A 12,695-nucleotide genomic window follows, 5' to 3' on the forward strand; every position below is an offset into this window, starting at 1 on the left:
ATTTCGAGAGGTCTAATGAATGCAGAGACATGACAATTGCAGGAAAAGATGCTGGCAAGTTTAAATATTGGGTGAAAGTTCAGGCAAAAAAGTAAGGTCCATGGAATGGCCAAATAGGGTGCAAGAATGGAGAGCAAGGGAAAGTAATGCAAGCTTTAATAGTGGTTTGGAAGTGACTCTTGCAGTAGAAAATAATCATGTACCGCAGAAAGAGCCTCCTCTAGTGTAAGAGGGAGATCTTACAACAGTAGTCCCAAAATACACCAAAATGTAGGTAGAGGCTGTAACTTGAATAACTGGAAAAATGGAATGAGAGCCAGAGAACAGCCTTGGAACAATCCTTCCCGAGGGCAATTAGGGATGGGCAAGAATTATTGGCCGAGCCAGCAAAGCCCACATCCCTTGAATGGATAAAAAGAAGAACTAGAGGAAGAAGTCCTCATGACTGCCCATAAACTTGAAGATTAACTAATAGGAAGCAAAACAAAATGAAGTAGATAGTTGGAGAAAGTTTATTCTGGGGGCGGATAACAGGCAATGAGCTTTATCACCGATGGATTTGTACTGAAAAACTGTTTGCAGATTGGGTTTGAAAGGCTACAGTGAAGATAGGAGCTAACGGTTTTGAAGAGTGACCAGGTGATACAGGTTTTATCACTCTCACAACTTTCCTACAAATGGAAAAGTAATCTTGAAAATCTTGTAATTCTTTGCCACATATTCTTAGGCGTGTCCACCAATCAACATAAAAACCATGTTTCTGCAGGGTGATACTTTTTATAAGAGAAATATTTCTGAAACAGCCAATAACGAGGCAGCAAATGCAGATGGAAAACCATGGAAACTAAAAACAAAATGTGTCTATGGCCTGAATGATTCTTCCAAAGTTTGGCATTTTTTGATGAGTTCTGTTTCTCCAAAGATAGATTGTATTCAACTAAAGGCAGACGCTGCAAAGTTTTATTGGCAGCATAAAGGAAAGCTTTCAGGAATCTTCATGATGAATGTCGATGATTCCTTATGGGTGGTACTATAGAATTTGAGAAATGTGTTACTCAGAAGAGGGTGGCATGGTGGCTCAGTGGTTAGCATTGCCGCCTCACTGTTCCAGGGAACCCCGGTTCAATTCCAGCCTCGGGTCACTGTCTGTATGGAGTTTGCATGTTCTCTCCATGTCTGCGTGGGTTTCCTCCGGGTGGTCAGGTTTACTCTCACAGTCCAAAGATGTGCAGGTCAGGTGGATTGGCCATGCTAAATTGACCCTAGTGTTGGGGGGTTAGCAGGGTAAATATGTGGGGTTATGGGAATAGGGCCTGGGTGGGATTGTGGTCGGTGCAGACTCGATGGGCCAAATGGCCTCCTTCTGCACTGTAGAGATTCTATGATTCTATGATTTAGCATTTAAATTGACAATCAGTCTGGTAAATGTCTTGGTTTCGATATTAAGCAGAGTCAATGTAACAATCCGATTTAGATGGTGTTACTCCTATCTCAGTTACTCATACTAGATCATCACAGAAAGATGATACTATAGCTAAAGAGGAGACAGAACAATTCTGAAGTTTAATTGGTCAAGACTCTCTTAAGGTTAACGTGCAGATTCAGTCGGCAGTTAGGAAGGCAAATACAATGTTAGTATTCGTGTCGACAGGGCTAGAATACAAGAGCAGAGATGTACTTCTGAGGCTGTATAAGGCTCTAGTCAGACCCCATTTGGAGTACTGTGAACAGTTTTGGGCCCCATATCTAAGGAAAGATGTGCTGGCCTTGGAAAGGGTGCAGAGGAGGTTCACAAGAATGATCCCTGGAATGAAGAACTTGTCGTATGAGGAATGGTTGAGGACTCTGGGTCTGTACTCGTTGGAGTTTAGAAGGATGAGGGAGGATCTTATTGACACTTACAGGATACTGTGAGGCCTGGATAGAGTGGACATGGAGAGGATGTTTCCACTAGTAAGAAAAACTAGAACCAGAGGGCACAACCTCAGGCTAAAGGGACGATCCTTTAAAACAGAGATGAGTAGGAATTTCTTCAGACAGAGAGTGATGAATCTGTGAAACTCTTTGCCGCAGAAGGCTGTGGAGGCCAGGTCTTTAAGGCAGAGACAGATAGGTTCTTGATTAATAAGGGGATCAGGGATTATGGGGAAAAGGCGGAAGAATGGGGATGAGAAAAATATCAGCCATGACTGAATGGCAGAGCAGACTCGATGGGGCCTAAGTGGCCTAATTCTGCTCCTATGTCTTATGTCTTATGGCCTTATGGTCAGTTGAACTGCTTGGGCACTTGACTATACAAGATGCTTATTTTGATGTATCGAAGTTACACACTGGGATAAAAGATTCTAATGTAGTGAATGTTTTAATGGGAGATATAACACAAAATGAAATTAAATATGGAGAAATCCTTACTTAAGTTTCTATCCTTAGGTGGGCTAAGTCACCAGTCATTCTTCGTGATGCTTCACATGCCAATCTTCCTGTTGGAACAACAAGAAATTGCAACTGCTGACATTTTATCGTGAAGCTGCTTTCATTAATGTTTCTTATGCGAAAATGGGAAATGTCCTTTAGATAGGGAAGCTAGGAAAATAAAGAGTTTTTAAACTTTCTTTGATGCTGAAACATTGGCTTTTGTGAAGGGAGTGGAAATTAAATTCATCAAATATTTTAAGTGAGATTCTTTATAAGGGTCATATTGAAGGTTATACACATATCGAATGTTATGTCAATAATTGTTCACTGTGGGATGATGTACACTCTTCGAAAAACATGAGTTAAGAACAGCTTATGGATTGACCTACTGAAACAAATGCTGTGGAGAAAAGAAATCCCAAATAACGATGAGACAGAGTGTAGGAAAGAGATAGAGAACCTGGTGAAGTGGTGCGATAATAATAATCTCTCCCTCAATTTCAGTAAAATGGAGGAGCTAGTCATTGACTTCAGGAAACATAGTGAAGGACAGGTCCCTGTCTACATCAATGGGGTGAAGTGGAGATGGTCGAAAACTTCAAGTTTCTAGGTGTGCAGATCACAAACAATCTGTCCTGGTCCCTCCATGCCGACACTATAGTTAAGAAAGCCCACCAATGCCTCTACTTTCTCAAAAGGCTAAGAAAATTCAGCATGTCCACTACGACTCTTATTAATTTTTACAGAAGCACCATAGAAAGCATCCTATCTGGTGTATCATAGCTTGGTATGACTCCTGCTCTGACCAAGACTGCAAGAAACTACAAAGGGTTGTGAACGTAGCCCAGTCCATCATGCAAACCAGCCTCCCATTAATTGATTCCGTCTACACTCCTGCTGCCTCGGGAATGCAGCTAGCATAATCAAGGACCCCGTGTACCCCAGATATACTGTCTTCCACCTTCTTCCATTGGGATAAAGATACAAAAGTTTGAAAATACGTGCCAACAGACTCAATAATAGCTTCTTCCCTGCTGTCATCAGACTTTTAAATGGTCCTATCATATATTAAGCTGATCTTTCTCTTCACCCTACCTGTAACTGCAACACTATATTCAGCACCCTATCCTTTCCTTCTCCCCTATCTACTTTATGAACGGTATGTTTTACCTGCTTAGTGCACAAGAAACAACACTTTTCACTGTATCCCAGTACTTTTGACAATAATAAATCAAATCAAATTTCAGAAAGTAAATGGGTATATGCAGGTCTTCAACAGCTTGATTGTTTTAGAAAAAGAAATGAATGCACAAAGAAATTGTTAGAGGTCTTAGAAGAGGGGAGTCTTGCAATATAATACCTTGTCCAGAATATGGAGGTTTTTGAATTTTTATTTGAAATTTTGGTTGTGCATATTAACTCTAATTTTTATTCAATGTGTGACAATACCGTGCCTTTAAGGAATGGATTTGTCATGTTTCTTGTGCAGGATCTGTTTTAGCAGCTTTTTAAAATCATTGACGCCATTTTGTCTATATCCAGCAGCCCTTTATTGTTACTGCAGCAACATAGTTGTTCCTAATTGTTAGAATGTTTGTTTTCATCTGGACGAATGCTGTTCTGTTGTTTTTAGAGGTTCTCCTGGTATTTTGTAGAGTAGGATTTGGTTAGGTTGATTGACAGGTAAAGTCATATGTCTGGGTAGCGCTAGGCTTACACAGAGAATTCATGCTTGGTTGCTGTTTAGATGCTGCTTTGAGTTGTTAGAGAGCAGTACCTTTCTTCTCTCCTCTCTAAAGTTGAAGACTAGAATCTGCCAGGAAGTAAGTCTCTTTCTCTGAGATGTTGCTGTTTGGAAGCTGAGGGGGAGGTAGCCCTTTCTGCCTTTGAATTCTGGAGACTGGGATCCATCAGAGACTGTGTTTACTTCTCTGAATTTCTGCTGTTTGAGGATATATCCTTCTCTGGAAACTGCTGTCTGGATCTCTGTTCTGAGGTGTTAAAAGGCTGGAAATCTAGCATCCACAAAAGAGTATCAACTTTTGGTGCTAACTGGTTCCAAAAAAAGGGATTTATTACTGTGGGGGATACTGCTAAATTGGATCAATGGAGATAGCTAGTTGTTAAGAATTATACTTCGTCGTGTTTAAGTATTTTAATTGGTAACTGTTATGCTAATTATTTTTGTTGTATTCTAATTGTGTTCTTAAATCAAGATTGTTTTGGTAAAAGCTTCCTATTGGGCCAATTGAATCATACATGGAGCGAAACGCCTTATGCTTACCCTAATTCGAAACTCAAACGTAAATGTTGGGGTCTAGGCTAACTTCATAATATATCTTGGAGTTTCTGATCTGATCCCTAACAAGAGATAGAAAGGAATATGTTAATTGTATATTAATCATGTTTTGTTGTAGGCAGATGGTGGACATTAGCTGGACATTCATTTGAGTCCCGATAAATATACACAAACTAAAACTGAGGTTATTGGTTCGGAAGGGTATGCTTGTAACATGTGACTCTGTAAATAAACATACAAGTATGTAAACATTGGCTCTAGTTCTGTCCTTGAGTCAGCTATCCAGCTTCCTGAATAGAGCATTAATGATCTGTGTGCGCAAACCTCCCAAGTAATTTTGACCTCCACTGTTTCTAGTTTTTCACAAGTTAAAAGGGACCTTGTTTGATCCATTTTATCAGAGAGAACGATCACATATTCACTTCCACTGAAACACATTTGCCACAGTTTTACCCAATCACTTTAACTATTGATATCTCTTTTTCATCTTACCTTTGAAGTGGAACAGATTCAAAGCATAAGTCCTGCTCTTTCACAAACATATTCAAAGCAAATACTAATCAGAAAATGTTCATTTTATGTATGTTAATGATTGCTGATTTTTAACAAGAAACCTGCATTTGATTAAATTCTGCCTTAATAATGATGAAATGAATATTTCACTTGTTTTATATTGAAATGGGGTTAACAATTGAATCAAAACCAAGGTAGGTTTAAATCTCAAGTGAAGTTTCGCTGCCACAAAATAAAACACTCCGGAAGGTTAGTTATACACATTTGTTAATGTCACAATTTCTAAAATCAGTTCTTTCAATTCATCAGCATGAACCCCCATTAAAAACCACTTTTTGGCTTTAAAAATGAGATGACCCAAAATGGAAACTTAAGCATCCACATTAAAGGGGCCACTGAAGGCTACCAAACAAGAGGGTGTTTTTTAAGCTGGTGTCCCAGCACTCAAATTATAATTACCCTTGCAGGCGAAGGGATGTCGAGCAGGATTTTGCAGCTTATTGCTACTTTAGTGTAAATGATGCCCTAGACTCAGTATTGGGTGTGCTTCTGGCCTAGCCATTCCAGGAAAGGGATCATTCCCTATGCCCAGTTCATACTGACCTATCATAGTGTCATGTGATAATCGTGGAATGTAGGCTTTTGTAGACCAATGGGAGGAAGTTCAACTTTTTCCCACACCGGCTCAGATAACTCTCGCACAATCACTGCACTACCTTTTCGACCTCAACCATACTATCGTTAGTGCCAAATGGAAGTTTTCCAATGGACTTTGAAATTATAGCCCTGGTACATACTCCTGCTCAACAGATGAAGAGCAACATGTATGAGGCCTGAGAACCCATTGTGTGTTTTAGGACATCCTCTCCATCGTGTCTATGCAGGCAAAACACAAAATAACTTTTTCTTTCCTATTCAAAAATAGGCATTGGCTTTCACAATCCATAAGTACCTGATTTCTCATCTGCTTGTGTGCCTTTAAAATCACTACAATTTCTAACAGAAGCAACAGATGTCTTCTATTTCATTAAATTAGCATGGCCATTGTGTAAATCATTCATCCAGATGTAGCCCTTATCTAAGTAGAATGCCAGATCTAACTAGCTTTGGCAAGGAGCTTGCTTTTCGGCAGTTTTCCTTGATCTTGCTGTCAACATTTGCAGAGCCCAGTGACCTATTCACACAGCAGACATGCTTGGAAGGAGAACTGCCTCTAGGTTTGGTTGAGAGGTGTTTCCTGCCAGTAAACGGCTTGCTTGGCAAACCTCCCACAGGATGTAATACAACCCATTGAAAGACTTGTGCTGTATTTCTTACTGAGGTTGAAACTTGCAAGGAACTAAACAACAATGAATAGTGGGCAATTCTGGAGAGGTCAAGGCAAAACCAACTTTAATGATCATGCGTGGGCAGTGAAGACACTTAATTAGTCAGTTTAGATCGCTATAAAATTGCACCCTGTCAAAAACTAGGAAATGTATCTCCTAGGAAATGAAACTGATGCCCATTAATGATGCCACATGTTCCTGATTGTATTTCATTGTGGTCACTGTGATTTAGATGCTGTGGAGAGTAGCTGGAAAAGCGCAGCATGGTGATTGTAGCTTTTAGATCACTTGGTTCTGAGGAGAAATGAAGGACAATGAAACTATTTTTATTGAACCCAATGAGTGTTTCTAACAAGTTCTGTTTTCTGTTTCAAGTTTCCAGCATCTATTTTGCTTTTTATTTAACTCACCAATTGAGACCAATTGCGAGGCAGTTAAGACCTGATTGCTTACGTAAATAATTTTCTAGCTTTCAGCAGATCTCCCTAAACAACAGAATGATGCTTGTCAAACTGGAACATTTTGTCAATTACTTTCAAATACAGCTCTCAGAACACTTGTATCAGTCATCAAATTCAAGATAACCAGAACATGAAATCATGATTGTGCCTTTTGATCAGTTATGGATATGCAAATTCCTTCCAGAGTGATAGTTTAAAGGCACAAGGAGTGATTTTGACTTTGGCAGATGGGAAAAGCTGAATGAGATTGATTCAGCCCCTTGCCTCTCACCTGACTCCCAATTTTCATTTCCATTGGCATCAGTCGTTAATGAAAATCAGGAGAGATGTGTAACAAGTGGCTGAATCAACATCATTCAGTTTACTTTATCACCCAAGTCAAAATTGCCCCCACCAGTCAAGTGTTATACATGAGCAATCACTTCAACATTACTACTGTAAACACTGAGGTTGGGATTTCAGAACCAGAACATCTTTCACAAGTTGCAGAATGGCTTTCTCTAAGGGGTTTCATGCCATAAATGGTAATAAGCTGCTGTTGTATAGGTCCCTACAGATCTAATGCTGCATATTTATTTTGCCAGACAGACTTGTGGGTGAGGAACAATATCTGATATTTTATAATGCAGCAGCTGGGTTTGTTTTATTGGTGATGTGTGTTGAAGTGACAATTGCTGTCCATTTCCAAGCCTGCACCCATTTACTACCATTGTAGAGTGAATGGATGTGTTCTTGTTCTTTGACATTATAGGCTTTATGTATTGGTGAGTGGGATCAGAATTGTGGCCTTAGCTGGTTACAGTCAATAGCTGAACATTCTGATTCAAATCTCAATGGAGTTTTAACTCTGATTTTTCTGAATGCAACATCTCTTTGAGTAAACACCTATTTGAAAGGACTGTAAAGGATGCTGATACGATAGTTATATCATACTCAATTAACTTGGTTGGTAAAACAATCCTTGTGTCCAGACCATGTAAAAAGACATTTCTTCAAAGTAGCAGGTGAGCTAAGAATTTGTATTTGTGTCTGTAGCCCCCTTTTAATTTATGAGCGATTCACTTTAAAAATAATCCTGCAGATGAGCTTCATCTTAAACAAGATAAAGGTGAGTTTATTATGAAAATACTGCTGAAAGTTACTTAAGTGAAACTGATATAATTACTAATTAAAATATAGATAAAACGATTAAAATGCAGATAAAGGAAAAAATACTTAGATGAGATTCCAAATCAGTCTCTGTGAGATGTCATTGCAGTCCCATTGCTTGAATTACTTCTTTCCAAAATGATTGAGTTGAGTTAGCAGCTTCTGCAGCTGACAAGTTGGTGCTTGCCTTTTTTAGGTGGATGCAGCATGTTGGCAGATTTTTGAGAGAGAGAGAGGTTTCCCCCTACTAATTTTGTGGTTATGGTGTTTTCAGTTTGTCTGGGCTCTTTTAACAGAGCAGCAGTTGATTTCATATTGCCTTCCTCTTTGTCGTCTCTTGGCCAAGAACCATCTCTGATATGGTTTCTCCAGAGTTCTTCCAGGGGTTCTGCATACCAAGAATAGCATATTCTCAAACAGACTTTATACAGTTCTAAAACTTAAAAGTTAGTTGCAGTGAAGTTCTTTGAAGTCCCTTCCTGTCTTTTGGAAGTGATCCCTCAGAAGTAAAAGGGTTTATCGTAACTTTTAAAATTCAGTGGCCTGCCCTGGCAGGTTATTTTCATTTTTAGATACTCTTCATAGCCAGCACTAGACCCATGAAGTGAACAAAGTCTGAGCAAACACAGAAAGCTGCCATGTTGTCTGTCCATACTTTCATTTTGAAAAAAAGCAAAGGCTTGAAAACAGAAATGTGCCTTTAAAACAGTTGTCCTTAAAATCATCAATATCATAAGTGCATGCTGGTGACACCTACCCAGTGAATAATTTCTAGTTTATTTCTGTTCAAAATCAGTTACTGATCAGGACATGTTTATTTAGGAATGAAAAATATTTTAGAGATTTTGCTAGAGTTCAAGTCAAAGCAAAATTTCTTGAATATTGTGGATTTATAGGACAAGCTGTATTTGCAGTAAATATGGAAAGCATTAGGCCTTGAGATATGCCTTGGCATATACCTGGAGGAACATTCAAGTAAAGGTCAACTAGGCTCACAACTCTGATTCTGCTGGCCAATACACACATCTCCTAATATTAATGGAAATACATTTTCCAAGTTATTCTGGAATTTGTTGGATTGAATTTAAAAAGAACTTATCAGGTAACATCTTGAGGAGTGACTGTAAATGAAAATGATTAACGGTTGGCAGCAGTGAGTTGTGGCAACCCACAGGAATTAATACTGGATTCTCTGCTATTTGAAGGTATTTTAAAATGACCTTGACTGGGATAGTAGGCAAAAGGTCCCTGCTGATGGTACAGAAACTGCTTACAAAGTTCAATGCAATCCCAGAGCAATCTAGTGGCAAAACAGGTGAATTGCAGCTAACCATCAATCGAAGTAAATTGAGATTGCAGAGAAGTGCTGAAATAGGTACTCGGTTATATATTTTGGGTCATTTCTGTCTCTCTTACTAGAGTTATGGACAGGAATAAGAGAGAATAAGAGGGAACCCCTCGTTCATTATCTTTGATGTCTGCAATCAGTGGGTACTTTGAAAAGAAAGTGGTGCATGTTTCTTAATCCAGGGTGTATGGTCAATTTGAACAACCAACAGCAAACTTCTTGTGGGTTTAATTAAAAGCGGTTATTTATTCACACATTCACCTCAAAAGTTCAAAGCTACATCGTTCAAGCACCACTCAACACAAGCACACACACATGCACCCAATAAAAATTGCATGCGTCGCATGCTTCCATTATGTGCTGTTTAAGTCTGTGTACCTATACTTCAGAGGACGATTCAATAAGTACCATCACTTCTGGCAGAAGATCCTAGGAATGCAATGACTGGCCAGGGTCCAGTGGACTCTCCATGACCAATTTCCTAGTCTTATCATTCTTCACAAAAATCAAAATACATGTGCTTGTATCTTGAAGGAGTTGAAAAAAAATCCCTACCAAGCTGAAATAAAAGAAAAATATTTTTTTAGTTGCACTCACAATACAGTAAGGGATTCTGACCTTCCTGATTATAGGATGGTGATTCAGATCATTTGCACACTGTGAAGCAATGATTGACAAGACACCAAGCCTAGAAATTGGTTGATGCCTGTGACTGTTTCACAGGCAAAGGATGAGATCCAAAGCATCTTATATGGTGGACGGAACATTCCGCACTGGAAGTGCCCCATCATCATCGGCAATCCCCCATGTCAAAGATGATTCTTCCCTATGGATGGCTGGGTTTAATTGTCAGAGATGTCAAATGTGACTGTGGGTTTGCAGATGGTTTATGGGTCCTATCTGAACCTTGTAGGTTCTTCCACAGTGAGGGTACCCTCAGTTGGTGGTTGGTAGAAGTGATAGCAAATTGTTAACTCAAGCAGCTGCCCCTCTTTCAATCTCTCACACCATTCCCTCTCAGTGGCTGCTCTTGTTGATTGGAAGGTCTTGGCACCATTCTTGATCATGAAATACCATCTTGGTCATTATTGGGCATTTGTTTCCACGTGTTGATATTCATGGAGCAGACCATCATGGAGGTTTTAAGATTATTTATGAAATATTTCCTTTGGCCCCGGTGACAGTGGGTTGTCTGACCTAGCTCTAAGTAGAACATCTGTTTGGGTGGTCTCAAGTCAGGCATTCTGACTACATGTCCTGGCTATCTCAACTGATGTGAGCTTATCATGGCCCCTATATTTGACATGTCTGTATCTTGTAGGATAGTCATGTTTGTTCTTTTATCCTTGCACCTGAATCACAAGATTATTCTCTAAGATAGTGTTGATGCTGTTTTTCTAGGCCCTTGGTATGGCGTCTTAGTTCTTCAAGCTTCTGTACCATAGAGCACCATGAGAGAAACACTGCTCAATACACATAATTCTCAAAAACTCAGGTCCATAATTACCATAGACTGAGCTAGCTCATTGAATTCCTTTTTGTACCTCTTCATCATTGTCAGCTTTCTGGGATAGATCATTTCCAAGATATGGAAATGAAGGACATTTTCCAACAATTCACCTGGAATCGCAATTGAAGGTGTTGGATCTGATACCTTTGGTGTGGGTTAGCAGAAGGCTATGGTATTTCTACTGGAAGAACTGGAAATACTGAGCAGCATCTGTGGAGAGAAAAACAGAGCAAATCTTTGCATTCGAAGATGCTTCTTCAGATAGGGTCTGGAGAAATATGGCCAGAGATATACTAAGGTTGAAGTGATCCAAAGTTATGCTACACAAATCACTATTGGAAATAGACCAGTGTCACATCTTTGATCAAAGATTTGAAAAGGGAATCATTAACCATGTCATACAAATGCAATGGACTAATGGGAATTGATTGACACAAGTACCCAATGCTCTCTGGCAATGACCAAACAGGAGGTAGCCATCCACACAAATCACAAAATCACTGTTTCCAAGACAGAGTATCAACAAGATTTCTTTCCAAGGACAATCACACAGTGAAACAAGCAGTAAAAAGTAACAATCATAGCTCCATCACTTGAAATCTTCAAGACCCAGCTCTAGATTATTTCCATTTATGTTTTCATTATCAGGATTACCATCTCAGCAAGACATGCCTGGTTTAGCTAATACTAACCGTGTGGTGTTGGCAAAATACAGATGTTAGTCGTGCTGCCAAACCAAAAAAAAAACAGGCAGAAGGTCAATTGAGTAGCCACTCTGGGATTCTGGAAGAATGTCTTTGGCAATTTGTGAGAGGACTTTGCCAAGAGTTAAAAGTAATGTTATGCCACTGTAGTTGCTACGGTTTGACTTGTCTGCTTTCTTGAAGGTTGTGATCACCATGGCATTTCTAAAGATTCTCTGCCAGAACTTCACTAACAGGGCATGTATTGGAGTGGGGGGAGATTAATATGCCACCTCTGTGTCTCACTACTTCCGCAAGGATATTCTCAGGATTAGACGCTTTGTTGTTTTTGACAGTGGAAGTGACACCAAGACACAGCACTCACAAACATAATTTTCATGCACCTTAAGCACAACCAGGGCGTGTCACAGGAGATGATATTTGTGTTCATTATTTTGTGTTAGGGATGGCAAGCTTGTATGTTCTGTGTCGGTTCATGTGCAGTTACATAAACATTTATTTTGCTTTAATGGACTGAGTTGGCTGGATGCTTTGAATTAGTGCCAGATACAGGCCTGTAGCAGCATGACATCGTGCTGTGCTGGCATTCTGGGTTGAACTCTCATTTAATGCTCCTTTGCAAAGGGGATAGTGCCATTGGCCTTGAATACCTTGGATACCTTGGATACCTGGCTGAATGATCAAAGCATCCCAGGTGTCCCTGTCCCCCTGAATGTTCCTGTTGTCCACTTTAATATCCTCACCCTGCGCGTCCCCAGAGTCTTCCTCTGACCCATAACTGGAGTCATCTTTCCTGAGTCTCCTCTGGGTTCCCCTTTGTCAGAGCCAGGTTATGCAGGGCTCAGCATGCCACGACTATGGATGATATTGCAGTGATCCCCCCGGATAGGTCAAGGCATTGAAGTGCATCTTGAGCAGCCTGATGGTCCTCTCCAACATCATTGTATCTCTCCTCTGCCTCAGTTCTT

Source organism: Mustelus asterias, chromosome 16 (assembly GCF_964213995.1).
Source record: "Mustelus asterias chromosome 16, sMusAst1.hap1.1, whole genome shotgun sequence".
In the NCBI taxonomy this organism is placed as follows: Eukaryota; Metazoa; Chordata; class Chondrichthyes; order Carcharhiniformes; family Triakidae; genus Mustelus; species Mustelus asterias.